The sequence below is a fragment of the Hypanus sabinus genome, chromosome 15 (assembly GCF_030144855.1).
Source record: "Hypanus sabinus isolate sHypSab1 chromosome 15, sHypSab1.hap1, whole genome shotgun sequence".
Taxonomy (NCBI): Eukaryota; Metazoa; Chordata; class Chondrichthyes; order Myliobatiformes; family Dasyatidae; genus Hypanus; species Hypanus sabinus.
In genome coordinates, this window is record NC_082720.1 from 18,405,400 (window position 1) to 18,426,998 (window position 21,599).

The 21,599-nt window shown below is 43.0% G+C and overlaps 1 long non-coding RNA gene across 1 annotated transcript in view; it reads right to left on the reverse strand.

Moving 5' to 3' along the window:
- Positions 1 to 892: 892 nt before the first annotated feature.
- The window catches only part of LOC132405338 (uncharacterized), a 34,611-nt gene continuing 13,904 nt past the window's right edge, over positions 893 to 21,599 (reverse strand). Inside the window, exons 2-3 of the long non-coding RNA XR_009515823.1 lie at positions 9,189 to 9,266; positions 893 to 1,948 (exon numbers count right to left, since the gene is read on the reverse strand). This is a non-coding gene — a long non-coding RNA (uncharacterized LOC132405338). The remainder of the gene's footprint in view (positions 1,949 to 9,188; positions 9,267 to 21,599) is intronic.

The following is a 21,599-nucleotide window of genomic DNA, read 5'->3' on the forward strand; positions in this document are numbered from 1 at the left end:
ACAGCTGTCCAGCAGCCTCTGCATAAAGATAATTTATCATCTTGCCTGGTCACCTGCTGGCGGTAAGTACTCTTTTAACGGATGAGGACTGGAGAATGAGACAAAGGGGTTGAGAGCTGTCTCGCTCCAGATTAGTGTGTTAACGGTGGTTTCTGAGGGCGGGTTTTCTTTTTAGGTAATACAGCCCAAACGCTATTGATACAGTGCTCATCACCCTTGCAACTGCAATTATCCTAATCTGATGGTTTTATGGGGCTTTGGCCTTCAAAGCCTAATGCTAACCGCAGGGCAAAGGTGATTAGCTGGTGCACAGGTCAAAGAATTAACTGATTTCCTCGGCTTTAGAGTGAGAGTGCCTGAAAGTGATTGTTTTCCAGATATTCCATACGGACAGGGGCTGTGTGCAATTGATATTCCAGCACCTCCCCAGTCGATGAATAGAGGACTCTGCTGCTACTTAGGAATAAGTGGAGGTATTCTGGATGCATTAGATTTCTTATTATGAGGATTTATATTTAACAGAGGCAGGGGGTGGATGTAACAGTGTTCTCCTCCCCAGGGTAAACTGCCCAATTCAGCCCGTCAGTTCCTGGCCACTGATCCGTTAGTAACTCAATCCAGCAGCCTTCTCTCTCACTGTCCTTGTTCCTTTAACTCCCGTTATGATTGCCTCTCTGAGACACGAGAATTTCAGCTGACATAACCTCAACAGCTTTATGAGGCAGAGCTCCAGATTGCCTTTAACCATTGTGAAAACAACACACACACACACACACACACACACACACACACACACGCTCAGTGGCCACTTTATTAGGCACACCTGCTCATTAATGCAAACAACTATTCAGCCAATTGTGTGGCAGCAACTCAATGCATAAAAGCATGCAGACATGGTCAAGAAGTTCAGCTGTTGTTCAGACCAAACATCAGAATGGGGAAGAAATGCAATCTCAGTGACTTTGACCATGGATTGACTGTTGGTGCCAGTTGGGGTGGTTTGAGTATCTCAGAAAATGCTGATCTCCTGGGATTTTCATACACAACAGTCGCTAAACTTTACAGAGAATGTTTGGAGAAGCAAAAGGCATCCAGTGAGCAGCAGTTCTGTGGGTGAAAACACTGTGTTAATGAGCGAGGTCAGAGGAAAATGGCCAGAATGGTTCAAGCTGTCAGAAAGGTGACAGTAACTCAAATAACCATGGTGTTCAGAAGAGCATCTCTGAGCGCACAATATGTCGAAGCTTGGAGTGGATGGGTACTCAGTGGCTTTATCCCTTTATTACTGTTGCGCACAGGAGACACCCAATAAAGTGACCATTGAGTGGATATATCACCAATAACAGGGCTAAGCATCCCTCAGAATTCCACAGGTGTATTGTCAAAGCTTGGCACTCTAACAGATAGCGGATGAATCAAGGGATAGGGTTTGAGATGGAAGGGACTTGGGTGTTTGAGTGAAAAGACCTTAAACTTGCTAGAACTGAGGATGAATCTGAGCAAATCAACTCATCGACTTGTCTAGCTTTCTCCACCCCGCTCAATGCAACCAAGAAGAAGAAGAAGATGGAAGGGACTTGGGGAACTTACAAAGTTCAGACAACTGAAGATGGTGACCATGAATGACGGTGAGGTTCAAACCAGAGCGTATTGGAGGACAGTATGGTTGGAGCAGACTTCAGGGGCAGGTAGGGCAATCAGCTTCATGGACAGTATGTACGATACAGACATTTGAAAATGACAGCCAGTGAAAGGGTTTTGTTGTGTGTCGGGATATGGGTTGCAGGATTGGAAATCTACTGAAGGGCCTCGGCCCAAAACATCGACTGCGCTCTTTTCCATAGATGCTGCCCGGCCTGCTGAGTTCCTCCAGCATCTTGTGTGTGCTCCTTGGATTTCCAGCATCTGCAGATTTTCTCTTCTCAGTAATCTACTGTATGTTTTATTTCTATGTTGATCAAAACAGAAACATAAATCATTTAAAATAAAATAAATAAAGCAATTCAAAGAGAAATAAGCAAAAAGAGACCAGGTTATATGCAGGACTTTCTGACATCCTTCCTTCGTGTTTGACACAACCCGTGATAAAAATACTGCCCTTTCCAAACAAAATTACTATCTGTGGGCTTTTGCGTGCTGGAGCAGTTTATTTTGTTCCTGTCAGTTAGCTTGTACCTTGTGAATGAAACAAAACATTTTATTACCAGTAATAAGTCAATGTTCCGTGGCACCAGTCACGGAATTTTCAATCTCTACGATCATGTCTGAGAGCTCTGTCACATCAGAGCAGCACTCAATATACTCACTCCGCACCAACTCTCAGAATCGCACTCACTCCGCACCAACTCTCAGAATCGCACTCACTCCGCACCAACTCTCTCAATATCACTGACCTATGCCATGAAATTTCTTGTTTTGCAGTACCTTGCAATCCATGATAATCAAAATACTATAAATCACAATATGAAATATACATAAAAATTAAATTGAATAGGTAGTGCAAAAAGAGAGCAAAAAAGTAGTGAGGTGGTGTTCATGGGTTCATTGTCAATTCAGAAGTCTGATGGCAGAGGGAAAGAGGCTGTTCCTGAAGCGCTGAGTGTGTGTCTTCAGGCTCCTGTACCTCCTTCCTGATGGTGGCAGTGGGAAGAGGGCATGTCCTGGGTGATGGGTGTCCTTAATGATGGAAGCCACCTTTCTGAGGCGTCACCTTTTGAAGGAGCCCTGGGTGTCGGGGAGGCTCATGCCCATGATGGAGCTGGCTGAGTTTCCAACTCTCTGCAGCTGGAGGTCGACGGGAGAGAAAACAAACTCAGCTGGTAATTACAGCTGTACAGATGATGCACAATGGTACATTGCAATTCAAATATCGATATAATACAGACAGTAGGAGTAGAGTGAGCTCCCATAATGGAGCTGGCTGAGTTTATAGCTTTCTGCAGCTTTTTCCGATCCTGTGAAGTGGCCCCTCCATACCGGACGGTGATGCAACCACTTGGAATGCTCTCCACGGTTCATCTGTAGAAATGTACAAGTGTCTTTGGTGATATACCAAGTGTCTTCTGGCTCCAACTGAAATATAGCCACTGTCATGCCCCCTTTGTAGTTGCATCAACATGTTGGGCCTAGGATAGATCTTCAGATCTTCAGATCCAGATCTTCTGGATTGACACCCAGGGGCTTGAAACAGCTCACCCTTTGCACGGCATTTGAGCTGTGCCCAGCCACACAGTTGTGGATACAGAGAGAGTAACACGGTGGGATAAGGGCACACTCTTGAGGTGCACCAGTGTTGATCATCAGCGAGGAAGAGATGTTAATTCCGATCCGCACAGAACTGTGAGCTCCTGGTGAGGATCCAGTTACAGCAGGAGCTACTGAGGTCCAGGCTTTCGAGCTTGATGATTAAAACTGAGGGTATGATGCTGTTGAGTGCTGAGCTGTAATCAATAAACAGAAGCCTGATGTAGGCACTATTATTGTCCAGGTGACCCAAGGCTGAGTGGAGAGCCGGTGAGATTATGTCCGCTGTAGACCTATCGTGGCGATAGGCAAATTGCAGCAGGTTCAGGACCTTGCAAGGCAGGAGTTGTCTGCAGCCATGATCAACCTCACAAAGCACTCCATCACAGTAGATGGGAGTGCCACTGGGCAATAGCTGTTGAGACAGCTCACCCTGCTCTTCTTGGGCACTGGTATGATTGTCACCCTTCCGACAGACTGGAAATCTCTGACTGTAGCAGTGAGAGATTGAAGATGTCCTTAAACACTCCTGTCAGTTGGTTGGAAAGATTTTCAGAGCCCTACCAGGTACACCGTCAGGGCTTGACATCTTCTAAGGGTTCACCCTCATCAAAGATGTTCTGATAACAGCCTCCAAGACAGAGATAAAACCATAGAACCATAGAACACTACAGCACAATACAGGCCCTTCAGCCCTCCATGTTGTGCCGACCCATATAATCCTTTAAAAAAAAGTACTAAACCCACACTACCCCATAACCCTCCATTTTTTTTCATCCATGTGCCTGTCCAAGAGGCTTTTACATACCCCTAATGTTTTAGCCTCCACCACCATCCCTGGCACTCATAACCCTCTGTGTAAAAAACTTACCCCTGATATCTCCCCTAAACTTCCCTCCCTTAACTTTGTACATATGTCCTCTGGTGTTTGCTATTGGTGCCCTGGGAAACAGGTACTGACTATCCACCCTATCTATGCCTCTCATAATCTTGTAGACCTCTATCAAGTCCCCTCTCATTCTTCTACGCTCTAAAGAGAAAAGTCCCAGCTCTGCTAACCTTGCTTCATATGACTTGTTCTTCAAACCAGGCAACATCCTGGTAAATCTCCTTTGCATCCTTTCCATAGCTTTCACATTCTTCCTATAATGAGGTGACCAGAATTGTGGATGAACAAAGGGACCTTGGGGTTCAAATCCATACATCCTTCAAGGTTGCTGATAGGGTAGTTAAGAAGGCCTATGGGATGCTAGGCTTCATTAACAGAGGGATTGAGTTCAAGAGTAGAGAGGTCATGTACATTGGCAGGTTGTTGATTTATAAGGGGAAGGTTGGTTAAGGATTACAGGGAGAAGGTGTGTGAACAGGGATGAAAAGATCAGCGATAATTAAATGGCAGAGAGAGTCGAAAGGGTGAAATGGCCTGGTCTGCTTTTATACTGTAGTTATGGTCCTGTTGCTGCAAGAAATCTACTAAGCCACTCAACAGAAAGGCAATTTGCAGACATAATATTTTATCATTGACATATAAAACTCATAAGACAATGGGCACAATTCCTACTGTAAGATGCTCAAAGCCCTATCATGGTGGAATTCAAAAGTTTATGCAAAGATTTTGTGAAAGCCTGTTCTATTCTCTATCTCAAAATTTTGGCTAGGTATCTTGTGAATTCTGCAAGGTCAAATTTCCCAGATGCAAATTCAGATTCCAATAATTTAATTATTGCGTATATCAAAGCATATAGTAAAATGTATTATATGCATTAACAAACAAAATAACCCAAGGATATGTTGAGATAGACCGCAAACTTTATCACACATTTTAGTACCAGCATGATATGGCCACAACTTATCAGCAGAACAGCATCAACAGAAGAGCAATAGCGAGTTAATCCCCATTCCTCCCTCCTGTCCGTGACACACACGCACACACACACCAGCACAAGCTGTCTCCAGGCCTTCATCCTCCACTTGACTTGCAGACATTAGGCTTCTGACTTCCCCAGTGGAATTGCATTGCAGACCTGCAGACCCAGGGCTTCAGCCATCGTGTGCTGACTTGCGGTCACCTGATTGACCTTGGGTATTGACCCCAGGGGTCACGGTGATAGGACCTGAACTCCAAACTCACCAATGACGGGACTCTGTACTCCAGGCCTCGAACCAGACTTGCCAACGCGGATCCCTATGGAGCCACCGTCCCACATAGACCACCAAGCCTACGTCCTCACTGATCTTCATCCACAGCTCTTGCCATCCCGACATCAGTCCATGGATGTCCTTTGACCATGTGAAATCAAAATTCATTATTATTCAAACCTTACATAGGTACTGCTGAATGACTCAGTGTTCCTCTGAGACCAGGGTGCAAACACTCAAAAATAGTGAGTAACATAATCAGAATAGCAAGCAAAGCTGCATATTCACTCGGAAAAAAAAAATAGATATAGTCGAAGATCCTGAGGAACAATGTCCGGCAATCGATGGTACAGTCTCCCGGCAGTGTGCAGACACACTTAATCCAGCTCTGCACTGAACTGAACTGAGGCTGTGGCCTACCCCAACTGCTCCGGGCTTCATGTCTGTGGATTTACATTTACTCTAAACACCATCTGCTTATTTTCATTGTTTGCACGATTTGTTTTTTTCCCCCTCTCTGCACATTGGGTGTTTGGCAGTTTTTCTTTGTGGGTCCTCTTGGGTTTCTTGTTTTGCGGCTGACTGTAAGGAGACGAATCTCCGGGTTGTATAACATACACATACTTCGGTAATAAACGTACTTCGAACTCAACTATCCTGACTGACATCTCAGCTGCTTCCTCCTCTTACTGTCTTTCCTTTCGATTAGTCCTGACGAAGGGTCTCAGCCCAAAATGTCGACAGCGCTTCTCCCTATAGATGCTGCCTGGCCTGCTGTGTTCCACCAGCATTTTGTGCGTGTTGTTGCTTCATTTGAAGTCGGTTGATGTAAGGAAATGGAAGTATGTTCAGTACCATCCTGTTGATAAAGTTGCTTCCTGACCTCATGAGTTCCTCCAGATGTTTGTTTTTAATATTGTTAGGAATGTATCACACCATATCTCTCTCCTGTTCAACATGATCTCAATATGTCCACACATACAGATGCACAAAATCTTCATGAGCAGAGCTTCATATTGAAGTACAGTCAGTTTTACATGGGCAATATCACCACCATCATACAGAGTAGCCACTTTACTACTTACCTCTTCTACCTAATAAAGTGGCCACTGGGTGTATGTTTGTGGTCTTCTGCTGTTGTTACTTCAAGGTTCGATGTGTTGTGTGTTCAGAAATGCTCATCTGCATGTCACAGTTGTACCATGCGTTATTTGAGTTATTGTTGCCTTCCTGTCTTGAACCAGTCTGGCCATTCTCCTCTGACCTCTTTCATTAACAAGGTGTTTTTTGCCCACAGAACTGCCACTCACTAGATATTTTTTTGTTTCTCGCACCATTCTCTGAGAACCCTGGAGCAGGGGTCCCCAACCATTTTTGTGCTACAGACCCCTACCATTAATGAAGGGGTCCATGGACCCCAGATTGCGAAACCCTGCTCGAGAGAGTATTCTGTGTAAAAATCCCAGGAGATCAGCGGTTTCAGAGATACTCAAACCACTTTTGTCTAGCATCAACAATCAGTCCATGGCCAAAGTCACTTAGATCACATTTCTTCCCCATTCTGAAGTTTGGTCTAGACAACTAAACCTCTTGACCATGTCTGCATGCTTTTATGTTTTGAGTTGCTGCTATGTGATTGGCTGATTAGATATTTGCATTTACGAGCCGGTGTACAGGTGTACCTCGTAAAGTGGCCACTGGGTGAATGTCAACCATAATGATCTGGGGTGCTAGAATTTAGTGAATCTAACTCTATGCCAGTTTTGAATTTCAAATATTAGACCGTGGTGATTCATTTTTCCAATGGCTTCCAAAAGCTGATAAACTGAAGTGCTGTTTAATTACAAGATACACTGTCACTTGTTCATTAGTCAGCCTGTTCTCATTTCCTCTCCTGCCATTTCTCCACCCCCATCACCAACTGCTGTCCCAGCTGCAATTGGTGAAGAAGGACAAAGCGCATATTATAACTGCTTTTTTTATTGCCGTACATTAATTTAATTAACCATTACTTTGATAAATCATGTGTTTACGCGGCAGTGACAAGATGCCTAAGCCTCCTAGATCATCAGAAATTCAATGAATTGATTCTCATTAGCCACATTTACTGGAGTTGATGCAGACAGATAGAACATCCCCAGAGACTTGTGCAAACATGACACTCTTTCCAGAATTGTTGAGTTTACCGTTGAAATTTGAAACGGCATTGCCAGGAGACATCGGAAAAATTCGTCCGATGGGATTTTTTGTAAGATATGATATGGTCATAAAGAACTGATGATGTGGTATAAGGTAACAGTGAGGGAGCAGATTCTCTTTGAATCCTGCAGCAACTGCATCAGCTGTGGCTCAGTGACAGATCCTCTGCCTCTGCTCCAGGAGACTGTGGGTTCAAGCCCACTGCAGAGACTTGAGTGCAAACTCCACACCAATACTGCTGAGCCTTTAGTTTCTAACGTTAGACTGAACTTACACCTGACTGCTCTTTTCTTTTCAGTCTTGGATGACTGCTCTGAGAATGCTGGGGAGCTGCTCAAGGTTGTTTAATGTCACACAAGTGTGACGAAGAGCAAAATATTAGTTAAAGCATCACACACAAAATACTGGAGGAACTCTTTTATGTGTGTCTTGGATTTCCAGCATCTGCAAATTTGCAGATTTTTGAAAACAAAAGTTAATCCGGATTTGATGCTGCAAAAAAAAATCATAATAAGACAATACATAATACATAATACAATAATAAAAAAATAGAAAAGCATATTGATTGTACGTCCATAAAGTGTCTGTACATAAGGTGACTCTGATAGGAATTGACAAAGAAGCTGTGGTTCGGGGTGTGGAGGGGTGGGTTAATGGGTGGAGGTTTCGATCAGCCGAACTGCTTGGGGAAAGCAACTGTTTCTGCATCTGGTGATCCTGGTGTGGATGCTACGTAGCCTCCTCCCTGATGGGGGTGGAACGAACAATCCATGAGCAGGGTGGGTGGGATCCAGCATCTTTCTGTATGGTACACTCTGTACACCTCCCCTGGCAGCAGTGAAGCACTGGGCAGTTTCAGCCACCCATTGTGGAGCCTTCCTGCCCACTGCAGAGCAGGTTCCTCCGCATGTTGGAATGCTCTCTACTGCACATCGGTAGAAGGATGAGATGCATAATCCAGCTCTCTTCAGTCTCCTCAGAAAGTAGAGGCGTTGCTGAGCTTTCCTGATTGTATAAGGCGTGTTCTGGGACCATGAAAGGCTGTGTGAGATGTGGACTCCCAAGAGTTTGAAACTGCTGTGGTGCAAGAATCTCCACTTCAACCATGGATCTTCACCTGCAATCGCTTCAGCTTGGGCCGCCCAACAGGACTGAAGCTGATCTGACTCAGTGGGTGCTGAGGTGACAGATGAGGCCAGAGTTGGGACCACTGAGTCTTTGACAGATGGGCTAGGAAATTCCTGACAGGGCGGGTGAGTAGTGGTTTTGTGGAGATCCATTCTCCTTTTTAACTTAATGTAGCGCTCGTGTGTGCTTCAGATAATTAGATCGGAGGTTCTCAATGACATCCAGAATGCTTGTTCACACAGAGTGATTGAGCGCCAGGGATTCCCAGGAGTTGTAATTCTTCAAAAAAGTTTTAAAAAAACAAAGGAACTTCAGAGATCTAGTACATAGTAACAAAAAGCTAGTGGGCAGGTACAGACAAATAATGTTGGCCTTCATTACAAAGGAATGGGAGTGTACCAAAAGGGAGGTTTTCATACAGGTGTAACAGTGTTGGTGAGACTAACCTGGAATATTGTTTACAGTCTTGGTCCCCTTACCTGAAGATGGATATAGTAACATTGGAGGCAGTCCGAAGAAGATTCACCAAGCTATATTCTTAGAATGAGAGGATCATCCTATGAAGACAAGGAAGACAGTCTGTTTTTGAATTTTTTGAACTTTTGAAGAACGAGGGGTGACAAGATCCTAAGAAGGTTTGACAGAGTAGATGTTGAGATGCTTTCACGAGTACAGGTAGAACAAGGGGACACAGCAGCAAAATAAGGGTCCGCTCTTTTAAAGCGTAGGTGTGAGGGTACTTCTCCCAAAGAATAGTGAATTTCTCTGTGTAAATAATTGAAAGATCAAGAATTGAGGAGTATGGAGAACTGACACAGAAGAAGAGTTGAGTCCAGCATAGACTTCAGGGCATCAGGAAGGGTAAGACGAGGGAAGACAAACCAATCCTCATGGAGGGATCGGAAGTGCAGTGAGTGAGCCGTTTCAAGTCCCTGGGTGTCAAGATCTCTGAAGATCTAACCTGGTCCCAACATATCAAAGCAGTTATATTTCATTAGGAGTTTGAGGAGATTTGGTTTGTCACTTAAAACACTTGAAAATTTCTACAGATGTACCATGGGGAGTATTCTGACAGGCTGCATCACTGTCTGGTATGGGGGGTTCGGGCTACTACACGGGATCAAAACATGTAAAGATGAATCTTGCCTGACAAATCTATTAGAGTTCTTTGAGGAAGTAACAAGCAGGATGGACAAAGGAGAGGCAGTAGATGTCATTTACTTGGATTTTCAGAAGGCGTTTGATAAGGTGCCACACATGAGGCTGCTTAACAAGATAAAATCCTATGACATTGCAGGTAAGATACTGGCATGGATAGTGGCATGGCTGACAACCAAGTGGGAATAAAAGGGGCCTTTTCTGGTTGGCTGCCAGTGACTAGTGGTGTTCCTCAGGGGTCAGTATCGCAACCACTGCTTTTCACATTGTTTTCAATGATTTAGGTAATGGGATTGATAGCTTTGTGACAAAGTTTGCGGATGATACAAAGACAGGTGGAGGGGTAGGTAGTGCTGAGGAAGCAATGTGATTGCAGCAGGACCTAGGTAAATTGGAAGAATGGCTAAAAAAGTGTCAGATGGAATACAGTGTTGGGAAATGTATGATAATGCATTTTGGTGAGAGGAACAATAGTGCAGACTATTATCTAAATGGGGAGAAGGTTCAAACATCAGAAGTGCAGAGGGACTTAGGAGTCCTCATACAAGGCTCCCGGACAGTTAATTTACAGGTTGAATCCGTGGTAAAGAAGGGAAATGCAATGTTGGCATTTATTTCAAGGGGTATAGAATATAAACACAAGGAGATAATTCTGAGATTTTATAAGACACTAGTCTTGCCACACTTAGAGTATTGTTAACAGTTTTGGGTCTCATATCTCAGAAAGGATGTGTTGTCATTGGAGAGAGTCCAGAGGAGGCTCACAAGGATGATTCTGGGAATGAAGGGGTTAATGTACAGGGAGTATTTGGCAGCTTTGGGCCTATAGTCACTAGAATTTAGAAGAATGTGGGGGGGATCTCATTGAAACCTACAAATGTTGGAAGGACTAAATAGAGTAGATGTGGAGAGGAAGTTTCCTATGGTGAGGATATCCAGATCTAAAGGGAAGAGCCTCAAAATTGAGGGGCAACTCTTTAGTATGGAGGTAAAGAGGAATTTTTTAAGCCAGTAGGTAGTGAATCTGTGGAATGCTCTGCCACAGACAGAGCATCAAAGGATCAGGCGAGAAGGCAGGTGTATGGGGTTGAGTAAGATCTAGGATCAGCCATGAGGGAATGGCAGAGCAGACTCGATGGGCGGATTGGCCTAATTCTGTTGTTATGTGTAATGGTCTTATGGTCTAAGCTACAGAATGTTGTAAAATTAGTCAGCTCCATCATGGATACTAGCTTTCATAGAGTATTCAAGACATCTTCAAGGAGCGGTGCCTCTGTTATTGAGGACCCTCATCACACAAGTCATGCCCTCTTCTCATTGGTATTGTCAGGAAGGAGGTACAGAAGCCAGAAGGCACACACTCAGCATTTTAAGAACAGCTTCTTCCCCTCCACTACCTGATTTCTAAATGGACATTGAACCCATGAACACTACCTCACTTTTTTATTATTTCTGTTTTTGAGCTGCTATTTTTAATTTAGCAAGTTTATATATATATATAAGTTTAAAAGTTCAAAGTAAAGCTTATGATCAGAGTACATACATGTCACCACATACAACCCTGAGATTCTTTTTCTTGTGCCATACTTAGCAAATCCGTAGAACAGTAACAGTAAACAGGATCAATGAACATGTAAATGTAAATAAATAGCAATAAATAATGACCATGAAGTAACAAGACAAAGAGTCCATGAAGTGAGACCATCGGCCATGGGAACACCGGGAATAGAATCAGTGTAGTTATCCCTTTCTGTTCAAGAGTCTGATGGGCGAGGGGTAGTAACTGCCCTTGAAGCTGGTGGTGCGAGTCCTGAGGCTCTTGAGTCCTGATGGCATCAGTGAGAAACGAGCATGGCCTGGGTGGTAGAGATCTTTGATAATGGATGCTGCTTTTCTGCAGCAATGCTTCATGGAGATGTGCTCAGTAGTTAGGAGGGTTTTACATATGGCGTACTGGACTGAATCCATTACTTTTTGTAGGATTTTCCACTCAGAGGCATTGGTGTTCCCATACCAGGCCGTAATGCAGCCGGTCAGCACACTTTCCACCAGTTTGCCGAGATTCTTGACGAGATGCCAAATCTCCGTAGACTCCTCATGAAGTCTGTTGTGCCTTCTCTGCAACTACACTTATACGATGGGTCCAAGACAAGTACTCTGAGACAGTAACACTGGGAAATCTAAAGTTACTGACTTTCTCTACCTCTGATCCTCCAATGAGGTTCGTAGACCTCTGGTTTCCCCCTCAGAATTCTACCATCAGTAGTATTACTTGTAATAGTTGTATACTTACTGTAATTCATTTATTTTTTTCTGTATTTATCATGCATTGCATTGTGCTGCTGCCGCTACATTAACAAGTTTTACGATATATGCTGGTGGTATTAAACCTGAGGTCAGCCAAGTTTATATTCAACACAAGGCAAGTTTAAGGGACCTGGTGACTATTCCTTCTCTAATTCCTTGTCTTCTATTTTGCTTGGTCTTCCTCGTAACCTTTTCCCATTTCAGAACCTGGAATAGAGTGACTGCATTGGGAGTTTGGTTTTGATTGAAAAACGACAAGTAGAAACGTTAAATAGAAATCTTTCGGCTACTCGGTTATCAAAGCTTCAGCATCTCTCTTTTTAATAAAATCTTGTAAATTTTACAGACTGGAGATCAAACTAGGTTCTGCCTTTCGTAACATGCGATCTCAATTATGAAATCCCCCCCTTCACTATGTCCAAATTCTCAAGGCTCATTACTTTTTAATTTTGGTGGAACTAGTAATTGATACCTTATTTTAAAGTATACTTTTGTGGAATGAATTTGGTCAGCCATTAAAAAGATGGTAATTGCAGGAGGCTTTTATGCAGATGGCGTACTGACTTAAAGTTCTATTATCCAATTAATGAATGCCCTGCAAAGGCCATTTTGCTGAGAGAAACACTATTTATAAATCTGACTGGTGGTGGATATGGTGGGAAGACTTGAACTGCCAGTAAAACTCCGATAATCCAGCACCCTGGAGACTTCGGCGGTGCTGGACAAGCAGATTTTTCCAGTTATTGGATGTCATTCAACACTAAAAGTTAAGCATTTAACTCTTTTTACATCTCACCGTAGTGTAATAGATTTTCCAGTGACCCCACCCCCATGAACTTCAAGGGAATAGGAAATATTGTTGGGATTCAGGCTCCAAACACAGCCCTACCCACCTTTCTGACGCTTAGTGTTCAAACCCCAGCTCTGACTGCAAAATGGCTGCAGTTACAATCTGGACCCATGACTCTGCTGTGCACTACTTGTATTCTGAACACTTATCTGACGCTCCAGGGCATTGAGAGAGCTGGATACTAAACGCTCGGCACTTCTGACCAATCAGATGCTGGATTATTGGAATTTTACTGCACTTGGAGTTTCTACTGTTGCAAATCTGTTTTATACTATTTTTGAAGAAAGTAATTCAAATTGAACAATTCACTACAACTCATAGAGGTGGGATGATTCGGGAAAAAAGTCTGCGTTGCCTTCTCGTGTTCACCACGGGCGAACAAAGGAGCACAAGGAAGAAACTCCGGGAAGAAGTTACTGATTAATAGGCAACCATTTTCACATCAGGGCCATCAATACCAGATCTGTGCTTACATCATTCCCTTTTTGCTGAGCTCACATCAATCAGCAGGTATATGATTCTGACTTCCAGTCCTGCAGTGCGCAGCCTGTCTGATCTTTAAATGAATTTGTGTTGGGGAGCTTGAGGGCAAAAGTCTGCTATGATATGTAGAGCACTTTATAACTCGATTAGCTTGGTAATTGAAATCGTACATCAATTTGTGTTGGAAAATGTACACTTAATTATTTATAATGGATACTCTGCAACTTTAAGGATGGGGAAATGCAGAAAGTTTATCAATAAAATAAACTTCTAGCAGAATTACCAAAATAATGAAGGTCTCTCCTCAGAATATTCCATTGGCATGTTGACGCAGCAATAATCAACTTTCTGGCTGTCTGCTGATTTGTTCTTTGTGTCTTGGAAATCCATTATTTCTCCCCTAGCAGCTGTCAGTGCATTAAGGTCTATAACTCCTCCCTTCCTTCCCAAACCTCTCCTCCCCGAAGCACTTCTGAAATATCACCCCTTCAGCCAAGCATTGGGTCATCAGTGCCACCATTTCCTTTTATGGCTCAGTATTGAGTTTTGACAGGGGAGAGTACTGGTGCCACTGGTAAAGTACTTCCCCACCCTGAGTACTTCTCCAGCAGCCTGAGTTCAATCCCGACCTCTCGCGCAATCTGCGTGCAGCTTACAGCTTCTCCTTGTGACCATTTGAGCTTCTCCTGTCAAAGCTGTTGATTAGTTAACTACTCATAATCTATATTAATGACGTTGCTGGGGAGACGGAACAAGATATTCTCAAGTGATCTGAGACAAAATCAGGTGGGTTGTAAGTTGATATGAAGCTGCGAGGCGGCTGCTAGAGAATATAGTCAAACCGAGGGAGTAAGAATTTGGCAAATGGAATATAAGGAATAATACTATTAGGTTAGATCTTTCACTACACAAAGGGTGACTTTAAAAAAAATGGTGGCAGATTAGGAAATGTTAATGTTCGAAGGACCTGGGCATCACAAATCACTGAAAACTAACATAGGTGAAAACGTAAAAGTAGGTGCAGAAATGGTGTTTTGGAGTCACAGAGTTACTCAAATTGGGAACGGCCTTTCAGCCCAATTCCTCCATCAAACCAAGGTGCCTGCCTGAGCTCGTCCCATTTACCTGCATTTGGCCCACATCCCTCTGGACCTTTCCTAACCACGAACCAATCCACTGTCTTTGACACATTGTAATTGTTCCTGCCTCGAGAATGTCTCCAGGAAGATCATTCCACATATTCACCACCCTCCTGCGGAAGAGGTTGCTCCTCAGATTCCCTTTAAATCAGGGGTTCCCAACCTGGGGTGCGAGATGGAATTTCAGGGGGTGCGACAAAGAGTGGCTTGTGTCCTTGAGTGACGAGTCACGAGTCATCACTCAGCTGGCTGCCAGTGCGCCTTGAGAAGTGGTAGTAACGTTTGTCCCAAGCGCACTCCAACTCATCACATTAGTGAGGTATGTCAATGATGGTGCTGTGAAGGAAGATTTCCTGTTTTGTAAAGATCTGAAAACAAACACAACTGCAAAGGATGTGATGCAGCTGGTGCCAAACATGATTTAGATATCAAAGTCATTGGTTCTGTGTGCACTGACGGGGCACCTGCAATGTTTGGAAATAAATCTGGCTTTTCTGCATTGATGAGAAAAGAGATTCCAGACTTGCAAGTTACCCATTGTTTTCTTCATCGGCATGCTTTGGCATTAAAAACATTGCCTCCAAATTTGAAGGAAGTCCTTGATACATGTGTGAAGATCATCAACTGGATCAGGGGGCGTGCTTTGAAACATCGCATCTTCAAATCATTTTGTGAGGATCTGGGAAGTGAGCATTCAGTTTTGTTTTTCCACACAGAAGTCCGTTGGTTGTCACGAGGACAAGCTTTAACCCGCTTCTTTGAGCTTCGGGAAGAAATCAAAGTTTTTCTGGAGGAGTGTGAATGTGATCTGGTTGGGGCAATGGAATCACAGGAATTTGCCCAAATGCTGGCTTACTTAGCTGATATTTTCACTCGTATGAATGACCTGAGTGTTTCTCTTCAAGGAAAAGGGATAAGAATATTGAAGGCTTGTGAAAAGTTGAATGCCTTCAAAGAAAAGTTACGTCTTTGGCGTCGAAGGATGGAAAGAGGCAGTCTCTCAAATTTTCCTTCACTAGAACAGATGGTTGATGATGCTGGATCCATAACTCCTACTGTGAGTGAAGAAATTGTGGCTCATTTGGAAACACTGTCAGAATCGTTTGATGTATATTTTGCTGCTGGAGACCTGAAGATTTCAGAAGAATGGATCATGAATCCATACTCCTACAATTTGGAGGAAATGTCAGATGATAAAGAGCTGAAGGAAGATCTTAAATTGAGCTCTTGAAATGCAATTTGAAAGCAAGACTTTGGAAGAGTTTTGGTGTGCAGCACTGGATATGTTCCCAAGACTTAGTGGAAAAGCACTCCGTGTCCTCATTCCATTTGCAACAACATACTTGTGTGAATCTGGATTCAGTTCGCTTTTGTCAATCAAGACAAAATCTCGGAATGGTCTGAATCCACAGGCAGTCCTACGGATCGCAGTCAGCAAGGAAGTTCCACGTTTTGACAAAATCATGAATGAGAAGCAGGAGCAAAGATGTCATTGAATTTTATGTTCACAATTGGGATTGATTTTACTGTTTACAATTTTTTCTGAATAAATTAGAATCTAATTGCTCAATTTATATTTGCATTTTATGCACTGAGTCAAAAGCTTATTTTTTTAAGTTCAACTTGTTCACCCGCAGTGTTGTATGTGGTTCAATTTGTGGTTCAAAAATTAGAAATTAGACTTCTTCATCTGCAAATGTGATATTACTTTTGTAGGGGGTGCAAACATTAATCAAACATTTCCTAGGGGTGTGGGGCATAGAAAAGGTTGGGAACCACTGCTTTAAATGTTTCCCCTCTCTCCTGAAACATGCCCTGTGGTTTTAGATTCTCCTACCCTGGGGACTTTAAAGAAAGCAAAAGGGTGAAATTCACCCTATCCATGACCCTCGTGATTTTATAAATCTCTATGTCTCCCCTTAACCTCCTTCATTCCAGGGTAAACAATTCCAGCTTGTCCATTCTATCCGTACAACTCAAGCTGTCCAGTCCTACCAACATCATTGCAAGTCCTTTCCACACCCTCCCTAGAACTCCTCCTATCTCGTCTTTCCTATAGTAGGAACCAGATAGGTATTGGAGCTTGATGAGACCATATCTGCAGTATTGTGCTTAGCTTTCGTCTATTATTGTTATTGTTATTATTGTCACATGTGCTGAGATACAATGAAAAGGTTTTCTTGCATATTGTTCATGCAGATCAATTTAATGTTCAATGCACTGAGGTAAAACATGGTAAAACAATAACAGAATGCAGGTTAAAGTGTAACAGCTACAGAGAAAGTGCAGTGCAGGTCAGCAATAATGAGGTAGATTGTGAGGTCAAGAGTCATTCTTAACATACTAAGGAACCATTCAATAGTCTAATAACAGTGAGGTAGCACTGTCCTTCAGCCTGTTGGTATGTGTTTTCGGGCTTTTGTGACAGTGCGTCCTGGTAAACCTATTCTGCACTCTCTCCAAAGCCTCAACATCCTTCCTATAGTGGGGCAACCAGAACTGTACATAATACTCCAGATGTTGTCTCACCAGATGTTCTCTCTGTCTTCCTCTCACCATCCCTTAATCTACTGCACCTTTGGGCTGGGATCACATGGCTGCCCCTCTCCACTTCCCCTTCTCCGACCGCCAGTTGGTTCTTGACCTTGCATCAACAGAATATCACTTTTGCTCTTTAAGCCCAGTGTAAACCCCACTTTTCCTGATCAGTTTTCTTTTATTCAAACATTGAGCTACACCATAGAAATCCCAGGACAGGAGGCAACATTGCAGTCTATATTTTTCCCTTTCATTTTAGGTTTGTTTATACTTCAACTTCTGCTATCTAAAAATCCATAACGACCTTTGCCACTGACAATTTTATTTAGATTAAACATCAAAATGTAACTATTAACAAAGGTCAGTTGAGTATGGATGATTGCTGAGTTACATATTTCATTTACATTGATATAATTTTCATCTGAATCAGTGGCTTAATTGACTATTAATGGTTAATCATTGTTTACAGGGTGGTAGTTTAATAGCTGGGAGATAATTGAGTATCTGTTGCTTGTTTACCAGCCTATCATATTTCAGCTGTGAATAATATGATACTGTACACTCATCACAATTTTATTTGGATGTAGAAGGCATTCTGTGTGTTGATAAAAATACTGTATTGTTGTTCTGTGTTTTTGATTTGAGCCCACCGTAGTGTGTGGCACAAAAGCTGTAGCTGAGTGTAAATTGGATTCAATTTATCTGAACAGATCTGAGTGTGAAAAATGGGCACTGAAACCACAATTTTATTTTATTTATTTGACATACAGCTTGGATTAGGTCCATCCATCCTTTTGAGCCACACTGCCCAGAAATTCCTCGATTTAACCCGAGCTTAATCACGGGACGATTTACAATGACCAATTAACCTACCGACCGGTACGTCTTTGAACTGAGAGAGGAAACCCACACAGTCGTGGAGAGACTGTACTAACTCCTTACAGACAGTGGCAGGAATTGAACTTGGGTCAACTGTCCTTTAAAGTCTTGTGCTAACCCTATCTCAAGATTCAAGATTATTTAATATCACAAGTGTAAAAGAGAATGAAATAATTGTTACTCTGGATCTGGTGTAGCACACACAGACAAAAAAAAGGTAAAGAAAACAATCATTTAAAAAAATGCAATAAATATAAATACATGATTACTTATATACAGAGACAGATCTTATGTCCATAAAGTGATGCTAGGCACAGGAATATCTGTACGTAAGGTGACTGACAGGAAATTATAAAGTAGTGGTGGTGGGGAGTTAGTGGGTGGAGGTGTTGATCAGCCTCACTGCTTGGGGAAAGCAACTGTTTTTGAGTCTGGTGATTCTGGCGTGGATGCTATGTAGCCTCCTCCTTGCTGGGAGTAGGATGGACAGTCCGTAAGCAGGGTGGGTGGATCCTTCAGGATGTTACTTTCCCAGCTCCTTCCTGCTTATACATCCCTGACGGCGGGTACGCTGATGCTAGTGGTGTGCTGGGCAGTTTTCAATACCTATCGTAGAGCTTTCCTGCCCATCACATATTTCAATGATATCCCCTCTTGCTTCTAAACCCAAGCAAGTAGTGGCCCACAACAATCAAATGTTCCTCATACATCAATCCTTTCATAGAACAGTAGAGCACAGGAACAGGCCTTTCAGCCCACAATGTTGTGCCAAGCCAATTAAATTCACAATCAAACTAAACTCTTCTGTCCACATCCTTCCAATTTCCTCACATTCATGTGCCTATCTAAATGCTCTTCTCATCTTTAAATGCCACTTTAATGTGCCTAAAGTATCTACATTTTCAATCATAAACATAACAAACAGCAGAGATCCCAGTACGGAACACCACTAATCACAAACCTCCAGCTAGAATAAGACCCTTCAACCGCTACCCTCTATCTTCTATGGCAAGTCAGTTCTGAATCCAAATGGCCAATTCACCATACATCTTCATCATCTGGACAAGCCTCCTCTGTGGGGCCTCGGCAAATGCCTTTCTAAAATCTATATAGGCAGAATGTACAGCCCTACCTTCATCAATCACCCTCATCACCTTCTCAAAACACTCGTTAGTAAGACACGACTTGCCCCACTCAAAGCAATGCTGATGTTATGACTGTGATCAAAGTCACCAGAGAGACACTGAAGCTGTTGATATAGATGTCCTTATTCAGCATTTCAAGCAGGTGTTCTCACGGAGACAATTGTGGTAGAGTCTCACAAACTCAAACATTTTTGTATCCTTAGCATCAAAGGTAACAGTAGGTGATACAATACAATTTCAATAGTTATAATGACATCGTTTACTTCAATATTGGGTTGACAAAGCTTCCTTTGAATTACTTATCTATAATGGGATTCACCTCTGAATGTTCAAATACCCCTACTGGGACAAACTTATTGATACAGATATTCTAAAAACTTCTGAAGATGGAGAGCCAGATGCCCAAGATTAGTGTCTGTGCAAGCTGACTCTCTCAGCACATAATAGATGAATGACTGATTGCAACTATACCTGTGGCCAGGTTTGATATGATAAGTGATAACGTCAGCCTGGTCTGATCTGCCAGCTTGACTCATCACAATGGTGAAAATAACTTAGCCATGTTGCCTGGTTCAATGCAAGCCAATTAACACAACCCCATTGTCTTAACACACACACACACACACACACACACACACACACACACACACACACACACACACACACCGGAGGAACAGTCCATTCAGTCAATGTTTCAGGCTAAGACCCTTCACCAGGACTGGAGAGAAAAAAAAAGACGCAGAGTCAGAGTAAGCAGGTGGGGAGAGGGGAGGAAGAAACACAAGGTGATGGGTGAAGCCGGGGTGGGGGAGGTGAAGAAAAGAGCTGGGAAGCTGGCTGATAAAAGAGATATAGTGTTGGAGAAGGGGGAATCTGACAGGAGAGGACAGAGGGCATGGAAGAAAGAAAAGAGGGAGGAGTACCAGAGGGAGGTGATGGGCAGGTAAGGAGATAAGGTGAGAGAGGGAAATGGGAATAGGGAATTGTCTTAATGTTTGGTTGGTGCATATGGGGATGTGTTATAGTCACTATTTTGCAAACCATATGTCTTAGTCTGTATGGAAGCCTGGCTTTTTAACTTCAATTTATGGCTTGCAATTTACATTAAGAACTGAAGACAGGTTCTTGCTTGAATTAATATCTGCTATGTTGACATAACTCCAGAATAATTCCTAACCCTGGCATTCCCAGAAGGTTTTCAAAATGCTCATAGATCCTGTGCCTAAGAATCCTCTCCAGTACCTGACCTACCACTAATATGAGACTCACTGGTCTGTAGTTTCCAGGTTTATCCCTCGTTCCCTTCTTGAGTAATGGAACAACATCAGCTACTCACCAGTCCTCTGGGATCTCGCCTGTGGCTAGAGAGGACACAAAGATATTAGTCAAGGTCCCCGCAATCTCCTCTCTTGCCTCCCTCAATAACCAGAGGTAAATCCCACCAAGTCTTGGTTTCTTATCAACCTTAATGCTCTTTAAGAAACCCAACGATACCTGCATCCTTACCTGGAAATGTCTTAATATATAAATACCCTTGGCACTGATCTCCCTATCCTCCACATCCTCCTCCTTGGTAATACTGCTAGAAAGCACTCAGGAGGACATCACCCACACCCACTGCATCAAAGCAAATGCTCCCCCTGGAATTATTCTCATAAATCTTCTCTGGACCCGTCAAGAGCTAGCACACCCTTTCTTAGATACGGGGCCTAAAACGACTCACAACACTCCGAATGTGATCTGGCCAATGCTTTACAAAGCTTCGACATTACATGCTTGTTTTTATATTCTAGCTCTCGCAACGTGAATGCTAACACAGCATTTGCCTTCCTTACTACCAAATCAACCTACAAGAAAACCTTCAGGGAATCCTGCACTAGAACACCCAAGCCCCTTAGCACGTCCAATGTCCGAATTCACTCCCCATTTATAAAATAGTTTCTGGCAATTTCCTTCTGCCAATGTGAATGACTGTACACTTCCCTGCATTGTTTTTATCTGCCACTTCTTTGCCCACTTCCTGATCTGTCTAAGTCCCTCTACAAACTGGTTCCTCTACACTACTGCCACTCAACCTATCTTTATATCATCTGCTATCTTGGCCACAAAGCCATAAATTCTACCATCCAGGTCATTAACAAATAATGTGAAAACCCATGGACACACCAACCTCTGTGCAACACCACCAGTCACTGGCAAGCAATCAGAAAATGTGCCCGTGTTCCCACTCTGTGGCTTCTGCTAGACAGCCAATCTCCAGTCCATGCAGATATTTTTCCTGTAATACCATGAGCGCTTATCTTTTAAGCAGCCTTATCAAGGCCTTCTGAAATCCATGTAAACAACACCCATTGACTCTCCTTTGTTCATCCTGCCTGCTATTGCCTTAAA